Raw genomic sequence first — 13,088 nt, forward strand, 5'->3', positions numbered from 1 at the left:
CTTTGAATTTGTTATTTGTTTATAGTTGTACGGTGTTGTATGATACAAATTGCCATTGCCGGTAACTCCATTGCGCCACAGAGACAAACTCATAATACCCTTTAACATTTTCACGCTTTAAAAAACAATCAAGCCTAGAAAGTCGGAAAAAATTACTGGATCGAACCGTTTTTGAACAAAGACATAAGTTTCTCAATGTTCGATTTTACTATCCGCTTCAATGCAATCCGACACAAAGTTAGCATATATGTGAGGTAAAACTTTCCAAAGCTACTGTCAGAAGTGGGATTCGAACCCACGCCTCCATTCGGAGACCAGAACACCCTAGAGCCGTACAAAGCGACTAAGCCTCTGCTTGAGTCTGGCGCCTTAGACCACTCGGCCATCCTGACCTCGATGTTTTGTAGGCATCTCCGTTCTCATAATACTTACCACAAAACCAGGAAAAGGCTTAATTTAGCACTAATATCACGGTTGTTTTTCCTCGTGGCTGTATAAAATTCACAGATGCATGCAACGATGTTTAATCGAGGATAAATACAACGAACCAGGCCAAGTTGTTTCATTCTAGTTTTACTTTATGGAAGACGTAGACGATGATGTTAACGGTATGCTCAATTTAGGATGAAACTATTTACAGTTAAGTGATAAGATTTTAAAAATATTAAGCCAATCATCCCTGCCGGGACTCGAACCCGGAACCTCTAGATTAGAAGTCCAGCGCGCTAATCCATTGCGCCACAGAGACAAACTCATAATAACCTTTAACATTTTCACGTTTTGAAAGACGATCCAGCCTAGAAAGTCGGAAACAATTACTTGATGGAACCGTTTTTGAACTAAGACATAAGCTTCTCAATGTTCGATTTTACTATCCGCTTCAATGCAATCCGACACAAAGTTAGCATATATGTGAAGTAAAACTTTCCAAAGCTACTATCAGAAGTGGGATTCGAACCCACGCCTCCATTCGGAGACCAGAACACCCTAGAGCCGTACAAAGCGACTAAGCCTCTGCTTGAGTCTGGCGCCTTAGACCACTCGGCCATCCTGACCTCGATGTTTTGTAGGCATCTCCGTTCTTATAATACTTACCACAAAACCAGGAAAAGGCTTAATTTAGCACTAATATCACGGTTGTTTTTCCTCGTGGCTGTATAAAATTCACAGATGCATGCAACGATGTTTAATCGAGGATAAATACAACGAACCAGGCCAAGTTGTTTCATTCTAGTTTTACTTTATGGAAGACGTAGACGATGATGTTAACGGTATGCTCAATTTAGGATGAAACTATTTACAGTTAAGTGATAAGATTTTAATCATCCCTGCCGGGACTCGAACCCGGAACCTCTAGATTAGAAGTCCAGCGCGCTAATCCATTGCGCCACAGAGACAAACTCATATCAACCTTTAATATTTTCACGCTTTAAAAAACAATCCAGCGTAGAAAGTCGGAAAAAATTAATGAATCGAACCGTTTTTAAACAAAGACATAAGTTTCTCAATGTTCGATTTTACTATCCGCTTCAACGCAATCTTCTTCTTCTTCGTTTGAGCGTTTCTTCCTTCCAGACTAGATTTCCGGGCATGAGGTCATCAGCCATGTGATTGTATCCTCGTCTAGTCTTTTCAGACCACGCACACCATGTGGGGGCCGATGGATAGGGCAGGCATTGATCACATGGTATGCTGTCTGCTCTGTGGCACCCCACTCGCATCCTGGTGAGGGAGCCAGTCCCCATTTGTGCATGTCTGAACGAAAGCGTCCGACGCCGGTGCGCAAGCGATTGAGCCTGACCCAAGCAGTTCTTGCGAGGGACATTCCCGGTGGGTTTGGGTCGGCGTCAGTTATGAAGTCAGAGAGTCTGAAGGAATTGTTTTGCCACTCTGTGCTCCACATGTGGTTCGTCCAGTGCGCCGCACTTAGTCCAAGGTCTTCTGCGCTACTGAGTAGCTGTTGTGCGGCCGGCACAAAGGTGTGTCTTGATTTCAGTCGCTGCTTTCCAGGTGGTGGTCGCTGGAGTGGGGTATGGAGACGGTGTTTAGGGTCCAAAGCGCGGCGGGCGAGAAAAATCATGGCTCCTTTGCGTTGTAGCTCAGCAGGTTGGATGCCTGCAAGGATTGCTAGGTAGTCCGTTGGAGTGGGACGCAGGCAACCAGTCAATATGGGATTTGAATCCACGCCTCCATTTGAGACCAGAACACCCTACAGCCGCACAGTTAGCTAGTTAGCTAGTTAGCCAGTTAGCCAGTTAGCCAGTTAGCCAGTTAGCCAGTTAGCCAGTTAGCCAGTTAGCCAGTTAGCCAGTTAGCCAGTTAGCCAGTTAGCCAGTTAGCCAGTTAGCCAGTTAGCCAGTTAGCCAGTTAGCTAGTTAGTGTGTGGCTAGTTAGCGTAGCTAGACGTGAGTCTGGCCAGCTGGTGGCCTAGACGTGAGTCTGGCCAGCTGGTGGCCTAGACGTGAGTCTGGCCAGCTGGTGGCCTAGACGTGAGTCTGGCCAGCTGGTGGCCTAGACGTGATTTTTCCATTGTGCTATGGGTTCCCCCCGCCCACCCTATGCTATCTGCGCATCTTGACTTTATTGCTTTAGGACTTCATATGAAATTGCAAAAGTAATATCGGCGTTGTCGGCAGGATTCGAACCTACGCGTGCTGGGCCCAACAGATTTCGAGCCTGTCGCCTTAACCACTCGGTCACGACAACTGTGCTTAATGCATAGATGAAATAGTTAAAATGGCACATTTCCGAATATCCATATGAAATTGCAAAAGTAATATCTGCGTTGTCCACGGGATTCGAACCTACGCGTGCTGGGCCCAGCAGATTTCCAGTCTGTCGCCTTAACCACTCGGCCACGACAACTGTGCTTAATGCATAGATGAAATAGTTAAAATACTACATTTCCGAATATCCATATGAAATTGCAAAAGTAATATCGGCGTTGTCGGCAGGATTCGAACCTACGCGTGCTGGGCCCAACAGATTTCGAGCCTGTCGCCTTAACCACTCGGTCACGACAACTGTGCTTAATGCATAGATGAAATAGTTAAAATGCCACATTTCCGAATATCCATATGAAATTGCAAAAGTAATATCTGCGTTGTCGGCAGGATTCGAACCTACGCGGGCTGGGCCCAGCCGATTTCGAGTCTGTCGCCTTAACCACTCGGCCACGACAACTGTGCTTAATGCATAGATGAAATAGTTAAAATGGCACATTTCCGAATATCCATATGAAATTGCAAAAGTAATATCTGCGTTGTCGGCAGGATTCGAACCTACGCGGGCAGGGCCCAGCCGATTTCGAGTCTGTCGCCTTAACCACTCGGCCACGACAACTGTGCTTAATGCATAGATGAAATTGTTAAAATGCCACATTTCCGAATATCCATATGAAATTGCAAAAGTAATATCTGCGTTGTCGGCAGGATTCGAACCTACGCGGGCAGGGCCCAGCCGATTTCGAGTCTGTCGCCTTAACCACTCGGCCACGACAACTGTGCTTAATGCATAGATGAAATAGTTAAAATGCCACATTTCCGAATATCCATATGAAATTGCAAAAGTAATATCGGCGTTGTCGGTGGGATTCGAACCTACGCGGGCAGAGCCCAGCAGATTTCGAGCCTGTCGCCTTAACCACTCGGCCACGACAACTGTGCTTAATGTGCAATGCAAATAGATAAAATGGCACTTTTCTCGAATCACTAGATAGATTCCACCATGTCGGTGTTTCCGGAATCTTCTCCTGACTTTCAAATCTGACAAGATGAAAATGTAGCTAGCGTAGTCTAGATGAAAATCAAGCTAGCGTAGTCTAGATGAAAATCTAGCTAGGGTAGTCTAGATGAAAATCAAGCTAGCGTAGTCTAGATGAAAATCAAGCTGATTTCGAGACCTAGCTACGCCTACGTCTCTGTAGTGTATTAACTATAAGCTAGTTTCAACTAAATTTTAAGTACTAAAGTAAACTTCTGTTATTTGCTTAAGGGGTCATGTCCCAATTCAAAGAGATAGGCTTTTCAATGCAAAGTACATTAAATCAAGAAGCTACCAACGCAAAACTACATCATAAACCTACCCTGCATTTTGGCTTGCAACAAGACCTAGGTTATGTCTGTCTACAGTCTTAATTTGGACAAAATCCATGTACTCAGTTTTCTATAACAATTGCCTAAACTTTACAACAAGTTTTTAGCTTAACATTTTATGACAAATACTCCAAAAAAACAAAAATTCAAACCCACACAAAATTTACAACTTAACCTAGACCTGGAACCAGCTGTCGTCAAAGCAACGACGAACTACTCCACATCGACGTCACATGCGCATTGGACCGGAAAATTTTTACTTTTTTTAATATGACGCATTGAGTGCGACACGGTCACAATCACTGTGTTGCCGGCACAAAATTGTCGTTTTATTGGGAGGTGACCCCTTAAACGTGAAGAAATTCATAAATTTTAGTTTTACTTATGACTATATCTATATATATTATATAAGGTAAGTGATTAGGATTAGGATTAGGTGATTAGTAGGGTAAGTTTTTGCAACTTTTGCAACTTTTTTTACAGCTTCCGGCAGCTTCCTAAATACTCAGGATTGACGTGAGTCTGGCCAGCTGGTGGCCTAGACGTGAGTCTGGCCAGCTGGTGGCCTAGACGTGAGTCTGGCCAGCTGGTGGCCTAGACGATGCATAGATGAAATAGTTAAAATGGCACCTTTCCGAATATCCATATGAAATTGCAAAAGTAATATCTGCGTTGTCCACGGGATTCGAACCTACGCGGGCAGAGCCCAGCAGATTTCCAGTCTGTCGCCTTAACCACTCGGCCACGACAACTGTGCTTAATGCATAGATGAAATAGTTAAAATACTACATTTCCGAATATCCATATGAAATTGCAAAAGTAATATCGGCGTTGTCGGCAGGATTCGAACCTACGCGTGCTGGGCCCAACAGATTTCGAGCCTGTCGCCTTAACCACTCGGTCACGACAACTGTGCTTAATGCATAGATGAAATAGTTAAAATGCCACATTTCCGAATATCCATATGAAATTGCAAAAGTAATATCTGCGTTGTCGGCAGGATTCGAACCTACGCGGGCAGGGCCCAGCCGATTTCGAGTCTGTCGCCTTAACCACTCGGCCACGACAACTGTGCTTAATGCATAGATGAAATAGTTAAAATGGCACATTTCCGAATATCCATATGAAATTGCAAAAGTAATATCTGCGTTGTCGGCAGGATTCGAACCTACGCGTGCTGGGCCCAACAGATTTCGAGCCTGTCGCCTTAACCACTCGGTCACGACAACTGTGCTTAATGCATAGATGAAATAGTTAAAATGGCACATTTCCGAATATCCATATGAAATTGCAAAAGTAATATCTGCGTTGTCGGCAGGATTCGAACCTACGCGGGCAGGGCCCAGCCGATTTCGAGTCTGTCGCCTTAACCACTCGGCCACGACAACTGTGCTTAATGCATAGATGAAATAGTTAAAATGCCACATTTCCGAATATCCATATGAAATTGCAAAAGTAATATCTGCGTTGTCGGCAGGATTCGAACCTACGCGGGCAGGGCCCAGCCGATTTCGAGTCTGTCGCCTTAACCACTCGGCCACGACAACTGTGCTTAATGCATAGATGAAATTGTTAAAATGCCACATTTCCGAATATCCATATGAAATTGCAAAAGTAATATCTGCGTTGTCCACGGGATTCGAACCTACGCGGGCAGAGCCCAGCAGATTTCCAGTCTGTCGCCTTAACCACTCGGCCACGACAACTGTGCTTAATGCATAGATGAAATAGTTAAAATACTACATTTCCGAATATCCATATGAAATTGCAAAAGTAATATCGGCGTTGTCGGCAGGATTCGAACCTACGCGTGCTGGGCCCAACAGATTTCGAGCCTGTCGCCTTAACCACTCGGTCACGACAACTGTGCTTAATGCATAGATGAAATAGTTAAAATGCCACATTTCCGAATATCCATATGAAATTGCAAAAGTAATATCTGCGTTGTCGGCAGGATTCGAACCTACGCGGGCAGGGCCCAGCCGATTTCGAGTCTGTCGCCTTAACCACTCGGCCACGACAACTGTGCTTAATGCATAGATGAAATAGTTAAAATGGCACATTTCCGAATATCCATATGAAATTGCAAAAGTAATATCTGCGTTGTCGGCAGGATTCGAACCTACGCGGGCAGGGCCCAGCCGATTTCGAGTCTGTCGCCTTAACCACTCGGCCACGACAACTGTGCTTAATGCATAGATGAAATAGTTAAAATCCCACATTTCCGAATATCCATATGAAATTGCAAAAGTAATATCGGCGTTGTCGGTGGGATTCGAACCTACGCGGGCAGAGCCCAGCAGATTTCGAGCCTGTCGCCTTAACCACTCGGCCACGACAACTGTGCTTAATGTGCAATGCAAATAGATAAAATGGCACTTTTCTCGAATCACTAGATAGATTCCACCATGTCGGTGTTTCCGGAATCTTCTCCTGACTTTCAAATCTGACAAGATGAAAATGTAGCTAGCGTAGTCTAGATGAAAATCAAGCTAGCGTAGTCTAGATGAAAATCTAGCTAGGGTAGTCTAGATGAAAATCAAGCTAGCGTAGTCTAGATGAAAATCAAGCTGATTTCGAGACCTAGCTACGCCTACGTCTCTGTAGTGTATTAACTATAAGCTAGTTTCAACTAAATTTTAAGTACTAAAGTAAACTTCTGTTATTTGCTTAAGGGGTCATGTCCCAATTCAAAGAGATAGGCTTTTCAATGCAAAGTACATTAAATCAAGAAGCTACCAACGCAAAACTACATCATAAACCTACCCTGCATTTTGGCTTGCAACAAGACCTAGGTTATGTTTGTCTACAGTCTTAATTTGGACAAAATCCATGTACTCAGTTTTCTATAACAATTGCCTAAACTTTACAACAAGTTTTTAGCTTAACATTTTATGACAAATACTCCAAAAAAACAAAAACTCAAACCCACACAAAATTTACAACTTAACCTAGACCTGGAACCAGCTGTCGTCAAAGCAACGACGAACTACTCCACATCGACGTCACATGCGCATTGGACCGGAAAATTTTTACTTTTTTTAATATGACGCATTGAGTGCGACACGGTCACAATCACTGTGTTGCCGGCACAAAATTGTCGTTTTATTGGGAGGTGACCCCTTAAACGTGAAGAAATTCATAAATTTTAGTTTTACTTATGACTATATCTATATATAGATATCTATATATATTATATAAGGTAAGTGATTAGGATTAGGATTAGGTGATTAGTAGGGTAAGTTTTTGCAACTTTTGCAACTTTTTTTACAGCTTCCGGCAGCTTCCTAAATACTCAGGATTGACGTGAGTCTGGCCAGCTGGTGGCCTAGACGTGAGTCTGGCCAGCTGGTGGCCTAGACGTGAGTCTGGCCAGCTGGTGGCCTAGACGTGAGTCTGGCCAGCTGGTGGCCTAGACGTGAGTCTGGCCAGCTGGTGGCCTAGACGTGAGTCTGGCCAGCTGGTGGCCTAGACGTGAGTCTGGCCAGCTGGTGGCCTAGACGTGAGTCTGGCCAGCTGGTGGCCTAGACGTGAGTCTGGCCAGCTGGTGGCCTAGACGTGAGTCTGGCCAGCTGGTGGCCTAGACGTGAGTCTGGCCAGCTGGTGGCCTAGACGTGAGTCTGGCCAGCTGGTGGCCTAGACGTGAGTCTGGCCAGCTGGTGGCCTAGACGTGAGTCTGGCCAGCTGGTGGCCTAGACGTGAGTCTGGCCAGCTGGTGGCCTAGACGTGAGTCTGGCCAGCTGGTGGCCTAGACGTGAGTCTGGCCAGCTGGTGGCCTAGACGTGAGTCTGGCCAGCTGGTGGCCTAGACGTGAGTCTGGCCAGCTGGTGGCCTAGACGTGAGTCTGGCCAGCTGGTGGCCTAGACGTGAGTCTGGCCAGCTGGTGGCCTAGACGTGAGTCTGGCCAGCTGGTGGCCTAGACGTGAGTCTGGCCAGCTGGTGGCCTAGACGTGAGTCTGGCCAGCTGGTGGCCTAGACGTGAGTCTGGCCAGCTGGTGGCCTAGACGTGAGTCTGGCCAGCTGGTGGCCTAGACGTGAGTCTGGCCAGCTGGTGGCCTAGACGTGAGTCTGGCCAGCTGGTGGCCTAGACGTGAGTCTGGCCAGCTGGTGGCCTAGACGTGAGTCTGGCCAGCTGGTGGCCTAGACGTGAGTCTGGCCAGCTGGTGGCCTAGACGTGAGTCTGGCCAGCTGGTGGCCTAGACGTGAGTCTGGCCAGCTGGTGGCCTAGACGTGAGTCTGGCCAGCTGGTGGCCTAGACGTGAGTCTGGCCAGCTGGTGGCCTAGACGTGAGTCTGGCCAGCTGGTGGCCTAGACGTGAGTCTGGCCAGCTGGTGGCCTAGACGTGAGTCTGGCCAGCTGGTGGCCTAGACGTGAGTCTAGAGTGGCCTATACAGACAAATGGTCATCAAACGGTTGTTGGCTCGTCGCTCTGCGGCTCGCTGGTTTGAACCTGCAGCTTGTCTGTCGACGTTTTCCGGTTTTTCCGTTGTGCTATGGGTTCCCCCCACCCACCCTATGCTTTGTGCGCATCTTGACTTTATTGCTTTAGGACTTCATATGAAATTGCAAAAGTAATATCGGCGTTGTCGGCAGGATTCGAACCTACGCGTGCTGGGCCCAACAGATTTCGAGCCTGTCGCCTTAACCACTCGGTCACGACAACTGTGCTTAATGCATAGATGAAATAGTTAAAATGGCACATTTCCGAATATCCATATGAAATTGCAAAAGTAATATCTGCGTTGTCCACGGGATTCGAACCTACGCGGGCAGAGCCCAGCAGATTTCCAGTCTGTCGCCTTAACCACTCGGCCACGACAACTGTGCTTAATGCATAGATGAAATAGTTAAAATACTACATTTCCGAATATCCATATGAAATTGCAAAAGTAATATCGGCGTTGTCGGCAGGATTCGAACCTACGCGTGCTGGGCCCAACAGATTTCGAGCCTGTCGCCTTAACCACTCGGTCACGACAACTGTGCTTAATGCATAGATGAAATAGTTAAAATGCCACATTTCCGAATATCCATATGAAATTGCAAAAGTAATATCTGCGTTGTCGGCAGGATTCGAACCTACGCGGGCAGGGCCCAGCCGATTTCGAGTCTGTCGCCTTAACCACTCGGCCACGACAACTGTGCTTAATGCATAGATGAAATAGTTAAAATGGCACATTTCCGAATATCCATATGAAATTGCAAAAGTAATATCTGCGTTGTCGGCAGGATTCGAACCTACGCGGGCAGGGCCCAGCCGATTTCGAGTCTGTCGCCTTAACCACTCGGCCACGACAACTGTGCTTAATGCATAGATGAAATTGTTAAAATGCCACATTTCCGAATATCCATATGAAATTGCAAAAGTAATATCTGCGTTGTCGGCAGGATTCGAACCTACGCGGGCAGGGCCCAGCCGATTTCGAGTCTGTCGCCTTAACCACTCGGCCACGACAACTGTGCTTAATGCATAGATGAAATAGTTAAAATCCCACATTTCCGAATATCCATATGAAATTGCAAAAGTAATATCGGCGTTGTCGGTGGGATTCGAACCTACGCGGGCAGAGCCCAGCAGATTTCGAGCCTGTCGCCTTAACCACTCGGCCACGACAACTGTGCTTAATGTGCAATGCAAATAGATAAAATGGCACTTTTCTCGAATCACTAGATAGATTCCACCATGTCGGTGTTTCCGGAATCTTCTCCTGACTTTCAAATCTGACAAGATGAAAATGTAGCTAGCGTAGTCTAGATGAAAATCAAGCTAGCGTAGTCTAGATGAAAATCTAGCTAGGGTAGTCTAGATGAAAATCAAGCTAGCGTAGTCTAGATGAAAATCAAGCTGATTTCGAGACCTAGCTACGCCTACGTCTCTGTAGTGTATTAACTATAAGCTAGTTTCAACTAAATTTTAAGTACTAAAGTAAACTTCTGTTATTTGCTTAAGGGGTCATGTCCCAATTCAAAGAGATAGGCTTTTCAATACAAAGTACATTAAATCAAGAAGCTACCAACGCAAAACTACATCATAAACCTACCCTGCATTTTGGCTTGCAACAAGACCTAGGTTATGTCTGTCTACAGTCTTAATTTGGACAAAATCCATGTACTCAGTTTTCTATAACAATTGCCTAAACTTTACAACAAGTTTTTAGCTTAACATTTTATGACAAATACTCCAAAAAAACAAAAATTCAAACCCACACAAAATTTACAACTTAGCCTAGACCTGGAACCAGCTGTCGTCAAAGCAACGACGAACTACTCCACATCGACGTCACATGCGCATTGGACCGGAAAATTTTTACTTTTTTTAATATGACGCATTGAGTGCGACACGGTCACAATCACTGTGTTGCCGGCACAAAATTGTCGTTTTATTGGGAGGTGACCCCTTAAACGTGAAGAAATTCATAAATTTTAGTTTTACTTATGACTATATCTATATATAGATATCTATATATATTATATAAGGTAAGTGATTAGGATTAGGATTAGGTGATTAGTAGGGTAAGTTTTTGCAACTTTTGCAACTTTTTTTACAGCTTCCGGCAGCTTCCTAAATACTCAGGATTGACGTGAGTCTGGCCAGCTGGTGGCCTAGACGTGAGTCTGGCCAGCTGGTGGCCTAGACGTGAGTCTAGAGTGGCCTATACAGACAAATGGTCATCAAACGGTTGTTGGCTCGTCGCTCTGCGGCTCGCTGGTTTGAACCTGCAGCTTGTCTGTCGACGTTTTCCGGTTTTTCCGTTGTGCTATGGGTTCCCCCCGCCCACCCTATGCTTTCTGCGCATCTTGACTTTATTGCTTTAGGACTTCATATGAAATTGCAAAAGTAATATCGGCGTTGTCGGCAGGATTCGAACCTACGCGTGCTGGGCCCAACAGATTTCGAGCCTGTCGCCTTAACCACTCGGTCACGACAACTGTGCTTAATGCATAGATGAAATAGTTAAAATGGCACATTTCCGAATATCCATATGAAATTGCAAAAGTAATATCGGCGTTGTCGGTGGGATTCGAACCTACGCGGGCAGAGCCCAGCAGATTTCGAGCCTGTCGCCTTAACCACTCGGCCACGACAACTGTGCTTAATGTGCAATGCAAATAGATAAAATGGCACTTTTCTCGAATCACTAGATAGATTCCACCATGTCGGTGTTTCCGGAATCTTCTCCTGACTTTCAAATCTGACAAGATGAAAATGTAGCTAGCGTAGTCTAGATGAAAATCAAGCTAGCGTAGTCTAGATGAAAATCTAGCTAGGGTAGTCTAGATGAAAATCAAGCTAGCGTAGTCTAGATGAAAATCAAGCTGATTTCGAGACCTAGCTACGCCTACGTCTCTGTAGTGTATTAACTATAAGCTAGTTTCAACTAAATTTTAAGTACTAAAGTAAACTTCTGTTATTTGCTTAAGGGGTCATGTCCCAATTCAAAGAGATAGGCTTTTCAATGCAAAGTACATTAAATCAAGAAGCTACCAACGCAAAACTACATCATAAACCTACCCTGCATTTTGGCTTGCAACAAGACCTAGGTTATGTCTGTCTACAGTCTTAATTTGGACAAAATCCATGTACTCAGTTTTCTATAACAATTGCCTAAACTTTACAACAAGTTTTTAGCTTAACATTTTATGACAAATACTCCAAAAAAACAAAAATTCAAACCCACACAAAATTTACAACTTAGCCTAGACCTGGAACCAGCTGTCGTCAAAGCAACGACGAACTACTCCACATCGACGTCACATGCGCATTGGACCGGAAAATTTTTACTTTTTTTAATATGACGCATTGAGTGCGACACGGTCACAATCACTGTGTTGCCGGCACAAAATTGTCGTTTTATTGGGAGGTGACCCCTTAAACGTGAAGAAATTCATAAATTTTAGTTTTACTTATGACTATATCTATATATAGATATCTACATATATTATATAAGGTAAGTGATTAGGATTAGGATTAGGTGATTAGTAGGGTAAGTTTTTGCAACTTTTGCAACTTTTTTTACAGCTTCCGGCAGCTTCCTAAATACTCAGGATTGACGTGAGTCTGGCCAGCTGGTGGCCTAGACGTGAGTCTGGCCAGCTGGTGGCCTATACAGACAAATGGTCATCAATCGGTTGTTGGCTCGTCGCTCTGCGGCTCGCTGGTTTGAACCTGCAGCTTGTCTATCGACGTTCTCCGATTTTTCCACTGTGCCATGAGTTCTTTAGCGTACTCTAGTAGTAGTACTTGTTTGAACTACTAACACAACATACATTCTACACAAATAACAATATTTTCAAATGCTACCAATTTATAGCTTTTGCGTTGATATGTTTTCTGAATACTACCATAACTTTGTATGAACTGAGTAACAAAAACGTCAAAATACGATTGAAAAATTACATTGTGGGCTTACATCAATACGTTATATTGCGTGTGACATTCTACATTTAACTGGGTTGCTTAGTTGGTAAATTTTAAAAAAGGCTAAAATTGATCTAAACTAGAAAGCTTATATTCACTCATTCAGCAGAGTGGCGCAGCGGAAGCGTGCTGGGCCCATAACCCAGAGGTTGATGGATCGAAACCATCCTCTGCTACTTATCCGGCTGTGATCGTATAGCGCAGGGGTGGCCAAACTGCGGCTCTTGAGCCGCATGCGGCTCTTTGAGCCTTTAATTGCGGCTCTTTAATGAATTTGCATTGTTGAATTAGACATGCATTTTCCCGGTCTAGACGAGTTGTTTGATCAGATTATGAAACAATGCTTTCTATCACACGTAGTAACAATGGACTCATTGTTAGTAATAATCAAATTACACTCCAAAAAGGACATTATTGTACAGAAGTGTACAGAAGTGTACAGAACTTGTACACTGTAGTTAAGTAAACTGTCAGTTTGAAGCTGTACCTCAGGGCTGACCTAGTTTTAAGTCTCGGTTACGGTTACACTAATAATTGCAAAAAGAGTTGGTGAAGCCCAGGTGGAGACTCATAGT

The 13,088-nt window shown here is 44.7% G+C and overlaps 8 non-coding genes across 8 annotated transcripts; all 8 read right to left on the minus strand.

Annotated features, from left to right (window-relative positions):
* Nucleotides 1-274: 274 nt before the first annotated feature.
* On the minus strand, nucleotides 275-392 carry Trnal-caa (transfer RNA leucine (anticodon CAA)). Its single transcript has 2 exons — nucleotides 355-392; nucleotides 275-320 (listed from the first exon to the last, which is right to left on the minus strand). It is a non-coding gene; the product is annotated as a tRNA-Leu (tRNA).
* A 282-nt stretch (nucleotides 393-674) lies between these two features.
* Trnar-ucu (transfer RNA arginine (anticodon UCU)) lies at nucleotides 675-748 on the minus strand. Its single transcript has one exon. It is a non-coding gene; the product is annotated as a tRNA-Arg (tRNA).
* A 189-nt stretch (nucleotides 749-937) lies between these two features.
* Trnal-caa (transfer RNA leucine (anticodon CAA)) lies at nucleotides 938-1,055 on the minus strand. The gene is made up of 2 exons: nucleotides 1,018-1,055; nucleotides 938-983 (listed from the first exon to the last, which is right to left on the minus strand). It is a non-coding gene; the product is annotated as a tRNA-Leu (tRNA).
* Nucleotides 1,056-1,323: 268 nt separating this feature from the next.
* Trnar-ucu (transfer RNA arginine (anticodon UCU)) lies at nucleotides 1,324-1,397 on the minus strand. Its single transcript has one exon. It is a non-coding gene; the product is annotated as a tRNA-Arg (tRNA).
* A 1,386-nt stretch (nucleotides 1,398-2,783) lies between these two features.
* Trnas-gga (transfer RNA serine (anticodon GGA)) lies at nucleotides 2,784-2,865 on the minus strand. The gene has a single exon. It is a non-coding gene; the product is annotated as a tRNA-Ser (tRNA).
* Nucleotides 2,866-4,764: 1,899 nt separating this feature from the next.
* On the minus strand, nucleotides 4,765-4,846 carry Trnas-gga (transfer RNA serine (anticodon GGA)). The gene has a single exon. It is a non-coding gene; the product is annotated as a tRNA-Ser (tRNA).
* Nucleotides 4,847-5,718: 872 nt separating this feature from the next.
* Trnas-gga (transfer RNA serine (anticodon GGA)) lies at nucleotides 5,719-5,800 on the minus strand. Its single transcript has one exon. It is a non-coding gene; the product is annotated as a tRNA-Ser (tRNA).
* Nucleotides 5,801-8,834: 3,034 nt separating this feature from the next.
* On the minus strand, nucleotides 8,835-8,916 carry Trnas-gga (transfer RNA serine (anticodon GGA)). Its single transcript has one exon. It is a non-coding gene; the product is annotated as a tRNA-Ser (tRNA).
* Nucleotides 8,917-13,088: the final 4,172 nt, after the last annotated feature.

Source organism: Clavelina lepadiformis, chromosome 2, assembly GCF_947623445.1.
Source record: "Clavelina lepadiformis chromosome 2, kaClaLepa1.1, whole genome shotgun sequence".
NCBI lineage: Eukaryota > Metazoa > Chordata > Ascidiacea > Aplousobranchia > Clavelinidae > Clavelina > Clavelina lepadiformis.